Source organism: Nelumbo lutea, chromosome 7 (assembly GCF_056320005.1).
Source record: "Nelumbo lutea isolate HS-2025 chromosome 7, American lotus-T2T, whole genome shotgun sequence".
In the NCBI taxonomy this organism is placed as follows: domain Eukaryota; kingdom Viridiplantae; phylum Streptophyta; class Magnoliopsida; order Proteales; family Nelumbonaceae; genus Nelumbo; species Nelumbo lutea.
Genome location: NC_142690.1, coordinates 38724039 through 38739110, shown reverse-complemented (window position 1 = coordinate 38739110; position 15072 = coordinate 38724039). Strand labels below are relative to the sequence as shown.

At 37.8% G+C, this 15072-nt stretch overlaps 1 non-coding gene across 1 annotated transcript; it reads left to right on the top strand.

The window, feature by feature from the left end:
- The first annotated feature begins 11396 nt into the window (after positions 1–11396).
- On the top strand, positions 11397–11503 carry LOC148846145 (small nucleolar RNA R71). The gene has a single exon (XR_016102680.1). It is a non-coding gene; the product is annotated as a small nucleolar RNA R71 (small nucleolar RNA).
- The last annotated feature ends 3569 nt before the right edge of the window (positions 11504–15072 follow it).

Genomic DNA, 15072 nt, shown 5'->3' with positions numbered 1-15072 from the left:
CCCTGGGCTGCAAGGAACAGTGTTGCACTCTCTGCTTATATGGAACCCAGGAATTAAAACATTTTGCAAACATTTTATAAACCGTAATATATATATTTTTATATCTCATATAAAATATATTTTGTAAAACAAATCTCAACGATTGAAATTTTCTACCGGTAGTCTTGGTTTCCATCAGAGAGAGTGCATCCCTGATCATTACCTTTGTCCGACAAAGGGGCTGATCCTGTCACTATGAACATACCTAGGTTTTGACCCCCGCTAAGGATCTCACTAATTGGCATATCAAAGACAGTCCAATCCGATACCTAGTGCAGTATCATAATCGAGTCTAGGGGTCAGGTGTAATTTTCCAGTTTTGCCCGTTAATCTCCAAGATCCAGGGCAATACTGGAAATCTGGTCCGGTTCAAAGATTTAATTAATCCCACACTGCATGTGCCTTGGGTCTCACCCTGGCGGCTGAGACAGGCCACCCCAACCAACTTGGTGGCACATCAGTGTCAGCCTTATCAGGATAGGTCTCCCCAGATTGACCCACCGGCTGTGAACATTCTAAACTAACATAAGTCTCATTAAGTGTCCAGTTTAAGGGTAATACAGAAACAAACCATAAGAACATGAATCAAATATGCAATTTATTCATTTACAATAAATGTCAAAAGTACATCATTCTGATTGAAGCTAAGGGCATACAAAGACTGTCTAACACTAAGGGCATACAAAACTGTCTAGCATTTTTCTTGCAAAAATTAGAAGAAAATTGATCTATATCAGTCTCAAAATAGTTGTGGTCAGACTAGGGTTTCTTGCGAGACAGAAGAGTAGGAAAAAGTAGAATAGAAAGAGAGTTCTTAATTAGTTTGGCCTCTTCTTTTTTTATCTCTTTATGGAGTACTCCTAATCAATTTAGGAGATTATCCAAATCTAATTTGGATTTAGACTCTATTAAGAGATAAGCCTTATCCTCTTTAAGAGCATGTGTGCTCATACTCATTTCTAAACCTAGATTCCACCCAATCATATGATCAAACATTCTGAGCAAGGAGCCATTACCACCGGTCACCAAGGTTTATGCATTGATTGCCCAAGAAGAGAACCATTAATTGTTCTCCACTTCTTGTTCCCCAACCACTGAAGCTGTTGCTTTCTTTTCTTTTGGTTCGAAGAATGCATCCATGAGACAAAGGGAACGGTCCAAGATTCGTTGTGACCATTGCAAGAAATAGGGTCACAACAAAGATCGGTGTTATGAACTGGTCGAGTACCCTCCAGGATGGGAAAACGGAAAATCACAAGCAAATAAAGCAAATAACGACCAAAATATCAAGCACTTTGTGAACCAAACATCTTCTATTCCTACTCCTGGGACTGGTAGTGGTACATCCCCTATTCTTGGTCTATCACTTGAACAATATCATCAACTCATCACCTTCCTAGGTGCGAGTAAGCAGTCAACCTCTGCCTACAATTTTGCTGGTAAGTCTTTGGATCCCTACTCAATTTTAAATACTGAATGTTAGCTGCTTGACAACAGTGCCTCAGATCCCATGGCTCCCGCTATAGAGATCTCTAATCAAAGTGAATCTAGAATGGTTAAAAGGGCAATTCATCTACCTGATAGCACAAAATTGATCACCAAGTCTCATGGCTCTATGAGCATAACACCTGAGGTTCAATTGAAGGATGTTTTGCTCATTCCTAGCTTCAAGTGCAAGTTACTATCAATCAACAAGATTACTTCTCAACTTAACTGTATGGCAATATTTTTTTTCCACCTTTTGTGTATTACAGGACTTGACCTCCAAGAGAGTGATTGGGCTCTGCAAGATGCATGGCGGTCTTTACCATTTTGTGTCGATCACACAACCAACAACATTACACTCCTCAGGTTAAAATACTGATGTTTCTTCCAATCTCTAGCACTCTAGATTGGGGCATGCGTTTTATGAGCGACTAGCCTTGATTCTTGCAATACAAGTTTCGACACACAATAATGAGCAGTGTTGTGACACTTGAATGAAGGCTAAACAACCTCAATTACATTTTCCTATTACTACTACTAAGTCTAACAATTGTTTTGAAATAATACATAGAGACATTTGGGGTGGTTATCGAACCTCTTCTTTGTTAGGTGCTAGATACTTTCTCACAATTGTAGATGATCATTCTTGTGCTACTTGGGTTTATTTGATGAAATGTAAATTTGATGCTTGCATGTATCTAGTTATGTTTTGCAACCTTATTCAAACACAATTCCAATCTCATGTGAAGTGTATACAGATGAACTATGGGCAAAAGTTCCATTCCGGGCCTATGCAACACTATTTTAATGAACATGTCATTCTCCATCAACGTTCCTGTGTAGACTCTCCCCAACAGAATGGAGTGGTAGAACGAAAGCATCGGCACCTACTCGAAGTTGCTCAAGCACTAAGGTTTCAAGCTAGTCTCCCCATACGATTCTAGGGAGAATGCATACTCACTGCCGCCTACTGAAGGGATGGGAGATCCATCATATGGATGGTCAAACCATACATGAAGGTTTGGCAAATTTCAAAAATTTCTTTCTCTTCCATTCGGGAATCGAATTCCCTAATTTAGAAAACTGCATTTTCAAGGTTTGTTCTTGAATCCAAAATCAAACCAGATCTGAAACCAAAAGATAGTGAGGAATATACCTGATACGAAATAATAGTAGCTCCCAATGTAGGTGTTCATGCCCAAAGAAAAGACCAAAAGCCGCTTCCACTGAAGATGACACAGTGTGCTGAAAAGCAGGATCAACATGATGGTTCTTCAACAAGAAACAATATTCTTTAGCAAGAATTAAGCAAGGGCTGGTGAGCATGCCTTTAAATTGTTTCTTCTACCAAGAAACAATATCAAAACTCTTCTTGATCAGATCCACAACTGGAGGTCGAACTGGGTAGGGGCGGCAAGAACTAGGGAAAAACTCTACAGATTGTTATTTTTTATGTAAACCTGAGGAATTTGCCCCCTGTTTATAGCCTTCTTGGATTAGCCTCCTAATCTAATTAGGAGAGAGTTTCCTAATCCAAATCTTATATTTGGATCTGGACTCTTAAATAGATAAGACTTATCTTATCCTTCAGCTAATCCTAATCAGTTTAAAAACTGAAATCGCCCCCTTTTAATTAACTAACTTAAGCCCAGCTCGAATTGGGCCTTAGGCCCATTAAGCTTATGTGCTCACTTACTCTTTAATCTGCTGCCAACTTGGCTCTCTTTGTATGGTGTAGGACCCTAACATTGATTTACACATCAGCCACATGAGTTCAGCCCAACCTCTGTTACAAGGCTTGGCCAAATTCATTGTAGTAGATAGTGAATCCCTGAGTCCATTACCATGAGCTTATAATGGGCCCAACATTTACAGTAAATGGTTATTGGATCCAGCCACCTTATGAAAATCCAAGAACTGTGGACAGATGCAAGATTAGCCCATCGGGTGTTACCTACACTTAACCTCTCAGTCCATAATTGATAAGAACCCACTAGATGACTTGCTCTAGGAACTCTTGAATCAAGTTGTTATGCGCACATAGAATCTAGAAAATAAGTTGTAGTTGATCATATTAGAACCTTAAAAAAACTAAGTCCTTAAAGAATCCAATCTTGAAGATGCCACAAATGTTGACCACTCCTTTTATAAGTCAAGATATTGTATTCTACCAAGAACACAAGAAGGCAAAGCTAAGCTTACTGAAAATACCTCTATATTAATGATGATATCTCGTTTTACATAGTTGTGGCCTTTATATTATCTTATAAGGAAACTCCTAACTAATGAGGATCCTTTTAATTTAGGAAAACAAATCTACCTTAATATAGGAATCCTTCTAAAAGATTATAACTAATGACAACTAAGCATAGAAAAGTCAAAGTAAAACAAAACAAGATAAAAACAAGCCATCAATACATCTTATTATGCGGATTGGGCTTTTTCTTATCATGTCCATATGCCAAGCCCATCAATACATCTTAGCATGCGGATTGGGCATTTTCTTATCATGTCCATGCACCTTGGTCTTATGTCATGGATTCCAAGCTTTGTTCTTCAAGATCTAAGCCTTGCACATCGTCTTGCACATAAAGATAGGTGATTATCCTTGGTGAAGCTTTGGAAACTTCTAGAACAGTATTAGAATCTTCTAGAACAGTCTCTTTGTCATGCACTTCCATGATTAAGCCTTGTAAAGCCTCTTTCATCCTCTTTGTCCTTGCCCTAGTCATTGGACCACCGATTCCTTGCAAAGGATCTTGAGAATATTTAGGAATATTAACTTGAGCCACTTAGCCAACACCTCGATCTCCATTATTCCCTCCTTCCTCGAAAGGATTCGTCCTCGAATCACCTACATCAAACAAAGATAAATCAGCAACATTAAAAGTCGCACTAACATTACCATAGTTGCTTGGAAAATGTAGCTTGTAGGTGTTTTCATTGATTCTTTCCAAGACTTGAAAAGGTCCATCTCCTCTAAGCTGCAATTTTGATTTCCTTTGTGTAGGAAATCTTTCCTTATGCATGTGCACCCAAATCCAATCTCTAGGTTAAAAAACAACCTGCAAATGCCCCTTATTAGCTTGCTTAGCATATTGCCCATTCTTCCTTTCAATGTTAGCCCGGACCTTGGCATGTAAATCCTTTACAAAAACTGCATTTTCTTACCATCAAGATTAGCATGTTCATTAGTAGGCAAAGGTAAAATATTCACAGGAGTTAAAGGATTAAAGCCATAAACAACTTCGAAAGGCGAAAAAGTAGTAGAATGAACAAACCTGTTATATGCAAACTCAGTATGTGGTAAACAGTTCTCCCACTGCCTTTGTATCTTCTTTATTTCCTCGGAATTAGCTCTATAAGCAGGTTGATTTGGTATGGCGGAATCGGGTATGAAGTCTATTTGATGCTCAATACCTCTTAAGGGAGATATTCCATGGGGAATCTCCTCGGGAAATAGTTCCTCAAACTCCTGCAATAAAGACACAACAACACTAGGCAAAGAGGGATTAAGGTCATTAGTAGAAAAGTAAACATCCTTGTACATAAGTACAAGTAGTTGCTGCCTTGCAATCATGACACTCTTAACCTCATTTTTTTTTAGCAAATACACTCACTCCTTTTTGTACACTTTTCTCTCTCAATTTTCCTCTCGGCCCCACTCTTTCCACTTGCACTTTTCCTCTCCATCTCACTTGCTCTCTTTGATTTTGCTTGTTCAATTTCTTTCTTTTTCTTTTCTTCTTACTCACACTTTTGTTCTTCTCTCTTTTTGCTCTCTCTTGCTATCCTAATCTGATCTTCATAAGCTTGCAAAGGTTTGAGAGGGGTTAGTACAACAATCCGGTTATTCATTACAAAAGAATAACGGTTTTTATACCCATCATGTGTAACCTTCCTATCAAACTGCCACGGTCGGCCAAGCAATATATGACTAGCATGCATTGGTGCCACATCACATAAAACCTCATTCTCATACTTGCCAATTGAAAAGGAAACTAGAACTTGCTTGGTTACCCTCACTTCTCCACATTCATTCAGCCATTGCAATTTGTACGGTTTAGGATGCTTTATGGTATACAAATTCAGCTTATCTACCAACAACGTACTAGCAACATTAGTACAACTTCCACTATCAATAATCATAGTACACACCTTATCCTTCACATGGCATCTTGTGTGAAAAATATGCTCACATTGCTCCTCATCACCATCATCCTTAAGCTGTATACTTAGGGTTCTCCTTGTAACCAACAAATCACCATGAACGGGTTCTACAACTTCAACATCAGAACAATCCTCTAATGGTGGCATCTCATCCTCACTTGAGCTAGCACTTTCTATTTCTTCATTCTCCAACACAATCATAACTCTTTTGTTTGGGCATTGAGAAGCAATATGCCTGAATCCTTGGCACCTAAAACACTTAACTTCATGTGACTTAGAAGAAGTTTTAGTTTCGGTTTTACCTTTATGAACAACAACCGAATCATTTTGCTTTACTTCTTCTTTTGTTTTTGAGACAACCTTGTTGTCCTTCCAATTAGGTTTCCATGAAGGACCAGATCTGAACCCTTTTGATTTGATTTGCTTCTCCACTTTAATGGATTTGTGCAATAGTTCCTCCATCTCCACATAGTGTTGTAAATCCACCACATTAGCAATATCCATGTTCAAGCTGCCAATAAATCTAGCCATTGTTGCTTCTCGGTCCTCCTCTATGTTTGCTCTAATCATGGCTATCTCCATCTCTTTGTAATAGTCCTCTACACTCATGGAACCTTGAACCAGCCCTTGCAACTTTCTATGCAAATCTCTATAGTAATGGCTAGGTATAAATCTCTTGCACATTACCAATTTCATCTCTTCCCATGATCAAATTGGCCTCTCTCCATTCCTACGCCTATTGATCACCAATTGACCACGCCATATGCTTGCATAATTTGTGAACTCCACGGCTGTTAGTTTTACTTTCTTCTCCTCGGAGTAATCATGGCAATCAAATGCGTGCTCAACCTTTCTTTCCCACTCCAAGTATAGTTTGGGATCATTATTTCCTTGAAAGGTCAGAATTTTCATCTTTATACTGCCCAAATTGCTATCTCTTTTGGAAACAACCTTCTTGCCTCGTTTAGAACTTGATTCCTCCAAATCCGAATCATCTTCATCTTCTTCCTCAAACAAACATCTTCTAGTGGATTTAAGAAATAGATGGGGATTGCAAATCATCCAGCCTCGCATTCAACTTTCTGAATGGTTCATTAACAACACTTATGAATAATTTCATGTCAATCTCTTGTGGTTCTCCTTCAATACTCATGTTTATAACCTATAAAAACTCATTGGAAATAAAAGAAATTTTGTTCCTCACACACTCCCTCACGTGTTTGCACTCAAATCAGATTGTTATCACTCGTGTTTCACACTATTTGACTTTTCTCGATGATGATCTCACCTCTCTTTGCCTTTTTTTTTACTCAAGCCAGTCCCCTTTATGTTCTTAGCATGATCTAGATGAACAGATCTCAAGGAGCAATCGGTTAGATGGTGGCAAATCTAAAAATTAGAACTTTAAAAACTTAGTTGAGGCAAACGGTAGAAATAAGGAAGGAAGAAAAAAAAATCAATTATAGGAGCCAAGAAGAATAAGAAAATTTCAAAAGGAAGCAAATGACATGCAAAAGAAATTATTAGAAGACACAAAACAACCTTGCATGAAATTAAATTGAATTAGACACAAGAATCCTTATTTGGAAAGGATTAGTACTAATTAATATAGTAAGACAACTGTTTAAGGAAAAGAAATCTTGATAGATCTTCATTAAATCCCAGCTCAAAAAGGATTATACACTTGGCTCTTGAATTAGTCAACTAGTCAAACCCAAAAAGGAAAGGAGAACTCGTTATGACTTATAGGAATATGATTTTGCAATTCAAGAAATCCCGTTTATGCTGGGAAAATGATTAAAAAAATCAGATCTGCAATCTTAATGAGTAGCACAAAACAGATTGCACACAGATCAAACAATGCAATCTAACTCCTCCTTATTCTTTTTTCGAATTGGATGTTCTTTTCTGTCTTTCTTTTTTTTTCTCTTTTCTTCTATTTTTTTTTGCCAAACTAAACACACAAAACAGAATTGACTTTCTTCAAAAACACAAAAAAGTCGAATGGAAGAATTCAAAGAAATTATGCAAGGACAACACAAGAAATGCACAAAGATAAAAGAAAAACACAAAACAAGGATAAACAAAAGATAAGTAACCTGTTTCTAGAGCCAAGGTGATGTGTGGCTCATTGTGACACTAGCAAGTGCACTAGCCGTTCAAGTAATAAAGTAGTGAGTGAAGTATCGTTCCCACGAGGATTTAGGAAACAATTACCAATACTAAATTGAACATTTCTTATCTGATCAACAAATAAATCAAAACTCTAATGAAAGATAAGAAATCCTAAATTAAAATCTATCTAAATCATTGGCCCAATTGCCTTCAATTCAGGTTAGAAGAGTAAGCAGTAAATGTCAATCTCAGAATTCAGCAATCTATCAATTTGGATCATTCGAATGAATCATGATTGAGCCTTGGTATGGTGAAACCCCAATGTCATGAACAGCCTCTCTCAAGTGCATGTTCATCCTATGCATGAGTGACGGTTCTTCTATCTCTAGCAAGAATCTAATCCTCATGCATGCATTTCTTCAAACACTTCTAAGGCATCAATTCAAATCTGAATTGATCACCAACTGAATTGTGCAAGTTATCTCTAACCTTGCACTCAATTCAGTTCTTGAATAGTAGATCTGAATTCCTAGAGTCTCTCTCAAGCACTCTAGGAATTCCAAGCTGTAGATTAATTCGCCCAATCTGAAAATTGCAGATCTGAATTCTCTTTCAAGCAATTCAGATCTTGCAATCTCAGATCTGAGAATTCAGATCTGAGTTTTGAAGGTTAGTTGGCCGAATTAATCTACAATCACACCCTTATTCAAGAAACTTCAAATACAATGCATGACCATTTGAATGAATAAAAAAGAATTAGATTGCTGAACTGAAATTTTACAAGCTGAAATACATCAAGGAAGAATGGAAACAAGGAGAAAGAAGAAAGAACATATAACTAAGAAACTGAATTCAAATCAAAAGAGAATGAAACTACAAATGATTTATTACAGAAGATCTTTGAATCACAAACTCTCAATTCGAACTCACCTTCTTCTTCTAGCTTGCTTGTCTTGAACTTCCTTCAGCCCTTCTTCTTCTTCTTCCTTGCGCCTAGCCTTCTTCTCTTCTCTTCTCTCAAGGTGGCCGAACCTCTAAGAGTGGGAGAGCTTTCCTCTCAAGCAATTGAACAACTTTCTCCCCTCCTAGAGGCCTCCTTATATAGTTTTTCAAGGGGGATCTTGCCCCTTCTTGAAGCCTCTAGAATGGGGTGTATTACACCCCTCATGAACCTTCTAGAGTGCTCCCTCCTTCTCTTCAAGAAACATCTAGGAGTTGCCGCCCCTATCTCCCTTTGGGCTGCTATTTGGGCTACAACTTAGCTTGCTTTTGAGCTCATGTGGGCTACACTCTAGGCTGTTATTTGGGTTAAAAATGGGCCTTCCTTGCTGGGCCGAATTCTCCTCATAGCTAGGCTTTATTTTCTTGGGTTTTCTCAAGGAATTCACTTGCTCTTTTTGGGCCGAAGTGCTCTCTCTTGCTTCCACGACCGGGCTGGACTGAAATTGGTCTTTTTGAACCTTCTTTTCTTGCCTTTTTCCTTCCTTTTCTTGGATTGATTATCCCTGAACTTATTCTTAGCATTAAGCTAAATTAAGGCAAAAATTAATAAAACCGACATAAAAATCCATGCTAAAGTCCTCAAAAATTATAAATAAATTGTAAGTTCATCAAATACCCCCACACTTAAGCTTTTGCTTATCCTCAAGCAAAGACATCAGCCATAAACTTAACATTCCCCCCTTCTGTTCTCACCATTTACCTGGTGAACTTTTTAAGATAGAAATGCATTGAGTAGTCGGGGAACTTTTGTAAGTGCTCAACTCTTATTCTTGTAAATTACCATTTAAGATATGTATCAGATCCGAGGAAAGGAGAATATGAATTTCATCATAGTCTAGCCTTCACTCCTAATTCATATATAAATCAGCTCCTTAATTATCAAGGTTAATAATCAAATTTCACTAAGTTTCACATCTGTAACTAAATCTCAATGAGAGTTCAACTTTAGAGTGCCCCTTTGAACCTCGGTTGTCACCACAATTACTTATTTCTAAGGGTGAGTGCATCTTATGCTCCATCTCACCCTTTTCTTTTTTTTTTTTTTTTTTTTTTTTTCGGTGTGAGTGCATTTTATGCTCCATCTCACACACTTTTCTCTCTCTTTTCTTTTCTTCTTTTTTTTTTTTTTTGGTGTGAGTGCATCTTATGCTCCATCTCACACTGGTCACTTACTTGAGGTAGGACTCATGTTCTGAGCTGCTAGTTTTACTATTCAACTCAAAATAGCGGAGTCAATTTGGGCTTTTGTCCTTCTTTGCAATTATTGAACCTCAAGAATTAGCACTTCAGATGTGCACTAGCTCTCTTGACCATTAATAATGAAATCAAGGGCTTCCATACACATGAAGGAAGTTAGGGCTAGTCATGCTGAAAGGCATATTCAGCTCCCCTTTTCTCATGCATATATCAAATTGGGTCATTCACAAGAATAAAAACTTAACAAGTACATCAGTCTCCCTCAACTCATTGAATTCCTTCTTAAAAAAAATCATCAAATAAATAGTAATGAACTTGAGGGGTTCCAGTCTTTTTTTTGGTTATGTCATTGCCTGCATATGTGTGTTGGGGTGCATGGTTTCAGCCCCCATACCCTAGCCTCGGGCTCACTCCCCCACACTTAAGATGAACATTGTCCTCAATGTTCGTAGTGTTAGGCAGTAACAATAAAACTAGCAAGAGCATCATCAAGTAATAGGAGGTATTTAGAGGACTTCCCTGAAGATCATTCTTAAATTCTGCAATATGTTGTCGGTGGAAAACTTCTTCTGCTAGAAATCACTTGCAAACTAGAAGAGGAGATCAGTATCTTTATTCTAAGAAAAACTAACTAAACTTAAATGCTATAAAAAAATAAAAACAAAAAGCAAGTAAGACAGTTTATGACTAAGTATCTGAATTGGGAATTCTCCCAACAGCCTCTTGTTCCCTTGGGTTTACCATGGTGTTACTAGGTACCCGGAGCCCTTTCTGAAATCATCTGTGCCAGCTGCCCAACCTGAGTTTCCAAGTTCCTTATCGATGTTTCGTTTTTCTGAAATCTATTTTCCGCACTAGCTATGAACTTGGTCATCAGCTCCTCCAAGTTAGATTTCGGTTCTGGCTGATAGAAGTTTTGGTGGAAAGGCTTAGGTGCATGCTGATTCAGGTGGCCTCTCCATCCGGGGTTATGGGCATGATGGTACTGATTTCCTGGCTGTCTTGTAAAGTTGCCAACAAAGTCTACTTGTTCGGTGGACTGAAAAGTCTGACTGCCAACTTGGAATTCAGTGCTATCATGGCCTCCCCCACACTTATCATACTGTACATGCATAGCTGCCATCTGCATCTCATCAAATTTTTTGCTAAGTGCTCCTATTTGTGCAGAGAGAGCTGTGTATGTATCCACATTATGAAGGCCATGCTGCTTTCTAACTGGTGTCCTTTCTGAATGCCATTGATAGTTATTGGCTGCCATCTCCTCGATGAGTGCATGGGCAACCTCGGGAGTCTTATTGTTTATGGAGCCCCCAGCTGCTGCATCTAAGATGGTCTTGTTTGAATCGGTCAGACCATTATAAAATGTTTGCACCTGCAGCCAAATCGGAAGGCCATGGTGAGGAACCCTCCTTAGTAGCTCCTTGTAACGTTCCCAGGACTCATAGAGAGATTCCCCCTCTTGCTGGAAAAAAGTAGTGATGTCATTCCTCATTTTAGCAGTTTTAGAAGGGGGAAAATATTTAGAGAGAAAACGACTGGCCATTTCGTCCCATGTGGCTATAGATCCTGCCGGTAATGAGTTCAACCAAGCTTTGGCTTTATCCTTCAAAGAAAATGGGAATAACCTCAGCCGGATGGCATCATCACTTACCCCATTGTGTTTGAAGGTGTCACAGATTTCCAAGAAGTTAGCAATATGGGCATTCGGATCCTCATGGGCCATACCACAAAACTGAACCATATTTTGTATCATTTGGATTATGGCCGGTTTAATTTCGAAGTTATTGGCAGCAATAGTTGGCCTGATAATGCTGGAGACAGTCCCGGTGAGGGTGGGCTTGGCATAATCCATCATAGTTCTTTGTTCAGCCATTTCTTGTGCTTCTTGTCTGACTTGCTTAGCAGCTCTCAAACGGACACGGAGAGTCCGTTCAATCTCCGGGTCGTAAAGGATCTCTTCCAGTTCAGGTCTGCTTGTCATAAACTGTAAAGGTCAAAGCAATAAAAAGGCCAATATTCACAAAAGAAAATAAATAACTAATCCTATTACAACTGAAAATGTAAAGTGAAGTATTGGAATATACAAACCTACATCCTAAAATAAATAAATGCAGCTAACTAAAAGCATATCAACATCTTATTCAATATATAAAATTCAGTAGCAATTTACAAACAGGTCTGAATTCAGTAATCTCTGAGTAGAACAATAGTTTACAAATTCCTCTTCTTTATATTGCTGAAATCAGGGACGGGATTTAATTACACAGATCTAAACTGCTGAGAGCTGAAATCTCAGTAGTTACTGAGAACAGTAATATACAGTTATGAAATCTTAGCAGCTACTGAGGACAGCCAAGTGCGGATCAGCAGTGATTGTGTTCAGGTCTGAGTTTCATATTAAAAGGCTCTTCTGTGCTACTGAAGGTCAATACACTAAACTGAAGTCAATGTACAAAGGATTGATAGCAATTCAAACATCAGTTCTACACAAAATTGAGATAAGCTCTGAAATCTCAGAAGCCACTGAGAACAACAATAAATATAATAGCAGCTGCTGATAACAGTACAGTTGTGCTCAGGTCTGATTTCCATATTGGAAGGCTACTAAATATCAGATCTGAGCCCACTGTTTTGATGAGCTATGCATCACCAAACACCAGATGGAGTAGCCATACTAAAACTGAGCAATTCAGCAGGATAACCTACTGATATTAGCAATGAAACATGCTGTATACAGATCTGCACAAAACCGAAATCAATCAGTAGTAAAAAGATCTGAAATCAGACCTGTATTCACCATGGTGTGGCTGCTGGGATCTTATTTTCTTTTTCTTTTCTTTTTCTATTTTTCTTTTCTTTTCTTTTTTTTTTTAAAGGAAGAAAACTAAAACAAAATACAGCAATGCATCCAAAATCTTTTTGGATGAGTGCAGGTCTGATTGATGAATGCAATTCAGATCTGAACTCATTTTGAGATTTATTTATTTATTTATTTATATATATATATATATTTTTTTTAGAACCAAAAGAAGAAGAGAAATTTGATTTGCATAAGCTACATTAAAACTGAAACTAAGGATGGAACAATCAAGTATCAAGAGAAGAAACATGGCTCCATCAATGTAGCCCTTGATGGAGTATACACTTATTGGAATGTAGTACACACGGCTGCACACACCCATTCAGATCTGCTAGACTTTCTATTCATGCACAGCTGAAATCAGAGCTATCTATCTTGAAAAAAAATTTCAAAGATCAGCCCAGGACAATTCACAATGCCAATTTAGTAATGTTAATTGTAATACAAACCTGTTCAAAACCTGCCCTGGTTCAGTCTTGCTGTAGCAGGTCTGCTATAGTAGCCCTGCTATAGGTCTGAACTCTAATAGAAAAATGGTGTGGAAGTGCCACTTTTCATGAAATCTCTTGAGGCATAAAAAAATTCTCAGATTAAATATACTTTTCTTCAACCAAATCAGCTCAGATAGATCGGAGTACAAGTTATTTAATACAGCAAAGTATGCCCTGTATCCTGCTCTGTTCACAACCCCAGTTCAGATCTAGGTGATTGCAGATCCGAATTTCTTCGACCATGACTATCCAATTGTTTTTGGGAGATAGCAGATTTTTTTGTAGGGTGTATTGGGGTGAAGATAACCCCCAATTATCCTTTAAATTTACATCAGTTCAGGTCTGAGTTCAAGAGAACTCAGATCTGAACTGTTGCAGATCTGCTACAGCAGAACTCAGATCTAAACTCAGATCTGAGTTCTGATCCGAATCCTTGGTTTCCATGGTTCTTTCTCTCTCTTTTTTTTTTCACTATCTAAATATATATATTTTTTTTCTTTTTGCAATGAAAGAAAAGAATAATAAAGGGCTGAGAACAGATATTTTTTTTTTCTGAGTATTGCAGTTCTGCTATAGCAGAGTTCAGGTCTAAACTCAAGTCTGAGTTCGGATCTGAAATCTCAATTGCCTTACCTTCAGTTATTTCTACCAAATTGCCTTTGAGGAGTAGCAGAAGTGCCCTAGGGTGAATTGGGGTGGTGATGACACCCAATTCCCCTCAAAATTGCATCAGTTCAGGTCTGAGTTCAGAGGAACTCAGATCTGAACTGTTGCAAATCTGCTGTAGCAGAATTCAGATCTGAACTCAGATCTGAATTCTGATTCGAATTCTCAATTGCTCCTCTTGTTGTTCAAAAGATCTCTTTTGTTTTTTTCATTTTATATATATATATTTTTTTCTTTTTGTAATGGAAAAAGAAATAAAATTTTGAAACACAAGCAATTCTTTTCGGCTGAGTGCTGCAGATCTGAAATCTGCTGATCTGAGTGCCGAATGCAACTCAGATCTGCAACACTCATGTTTATGTGAATTTTTTTTCTTTTTTTTTTTATTTTTCTTTTTGAAGGGAACAACACCAAGATTGAATAGAAATCAAATATGTCTTTATTAAAATGAAACTGAAACCAGAAAAAGAAAGTAATCTACTTAAGAAAGAAGAAACATAACTACAGTAGTACAGCAGTTGCAGTCCAAGCTGAAATGAAAAAGTTAGCAAATTAACCCAACTATGAATGCAATGCTGAATGAGATCAGATTAAGAATGCTCAATGTTTCCTAATATTGTTTCTCTAAATCCCCGGCAACGGCGCCAAAAACTTGATGTGTGGCTCATTGTGACACTAGCAAGTGCACTAGCCGTTCAAGTAATAAAGTAGTGAGTGAAGTATCGTTCCCACGAGGATTTAGGAAACAATTACCAATACTAAATTGAACATTTCTTATCTGATCAACAAATAAATCAAAACTCTAATGAAAGATAAGAAATCCTAAATTAAAATCTATCTAAATCATTGGCCCAATTGCCTTCAATTCAGGTTAGAAGAGTAAGCAGTAAATGTCAATCTCAGAATTCAGCAATCTATCAATTTGGATCATTCGAATGAATCATGATTGAGCCTTGGTATGGTGAAACCCCAATGTCATGAACAGCCTCTCTCAAGTGCATGTTCATCCTATGCATGAGTGACGGTTCTTCTATCTCTAGCAAGAAT